Here is a 1,622-nt window from a genome sequence, read left to right on the forward strand (position 1 = left end):
AAATGCTTCCAGTTGGTTAGTCAGGTAACTGTCTTTGACATATCTTGGCATATACTAGTGAGCACATCAAGAACGGATTCCCTTGCCTGAAATATCTCAAGTGGTATTCCAAAATTTTTTGGCTTTATTATCATATGAATGCCTTGAAGGTAGCTTGAACTTCTTCCTGCACTGTGTTGTTGTTGTTGTTGATGTTGTTAATTGCCTTCAAGTCATAGGCAACTAACTCATAGTGATCCTATGAATGAAAAACCTAAAAATTTGTATAACTTTCATCACTTTTCGTAGTTCATATGGTTACTGGAGGCAAGCTATTTCAGAAGTGGATACCATTCCTGCTTCCAAGCTTTTTTTAATCAGGGAACTTGCTTATTTTAATCAGGAAGTTCCATCAAACATTGTCCACCTCCAGTAATCAGTATCACATTTGTTATATCAGTGTCACAATGTTTAGCATCGCAGCAACCCTGAGTTACCTTTGTACAGCAAATAGACAGACCAGTACTATGCCACTTAGAAGAATGCTTGACTAAACACAGTTAAAATCAGGCCTGAGAGCCCAAATGTCCTTTTCAATAGGAGGCCAAATACAATCAATTCACACTCAGTGGCTAGTAATCATTCCACCCTAATCCTCAACAGAATTAGAAAACAAACCTTTCTAGAATCCAGCTGCTCCAGACTATTTCCCAACCTGGATTTTACCCCAATATGGTGACTAAATGCCTTTTTAGATGTTGTAGTTGTTAAATGACGTCTAGTCGCACATAGCTAATAGTGACCCTGTGAACAAAAACCTGAAGCCTTTCTATAGCTATCATTGTTTCCAGAGGCAAGTGGATAGGAAGTGGATGCCACTCCTGCTTCTAAATCTGTCTTAAACTGTGAGCTCCACCAAACACTGTTCACCCTAGGTTACCTTTATAGCATTTGTTCCCCAATGCCACAAGGTTCAGCATCACAGAAAACCCAGATTACCTCAGTGCAGCAAAATTGACAGAGGAGTGTTGTATTATTTAGAAAAATGTCCCTCTAAAAATAACACCAGACCCTCATAGACCTTAGGAAGTGGATGTTACTCCTGCTTCCAAAACTTAATCAATCTGGGAGCTCCACCAAACACTTCTCATGATGGGTAGCCATTATAGTGTTTGGCATACCTATGGCACAGTTGTTCCATTATGGCCTTTGAGACTACATTGGCAGATGGTTCAGTGTCACAGGAAACCCAGATTACCTCAGAACAGCAAAATATACCAGAGTACTGTATTACTTAGAAGAGCTAGGGTCCAAAAAATAGTAACAAGCGATTAAAATCCCTTGGGACCAAATTTCAAATACAAGGGCCCTGTAGGAGGTCTTGTTGACTAATAAGAGGCTTAAATAAAAAACAACCACACAATCCGCACAGATCCTCAACCAAAACAAGAGTTCCATCATACCGAGTCCACCACTTTGTCCAACTCCAAAATGGACATAAGACTTTTTAAAATCTGTTCATCTAAAAGTTTAAGTTGGGGTGGTGGGCAGAAGCCCCACATGTTGCTGAATATTCTCTTCTAGCCTTTTTACAAATAATATTCAGCAAGGTTTTGTTTGCAGAGGAAGACAAAAGATGGCCA

The sequence above is a fragment of the Elephantulus edwardii genome, unplaced genomic scaffold (genome assembly GCF_000299155.1).
Source record: "Elephantulus edwardii isolate Elephantulus edwardi_28Jun2011 unplaced genomic scaffold, EleEdw1.0 scaffold00019, whole genome shotgun sequence".
NCBI lineage: Eukaryota > Metazoa > Chordata > Mammalia > Macroscelidea > Macroscelididae > Elephantulus > Elephantulus edwardii.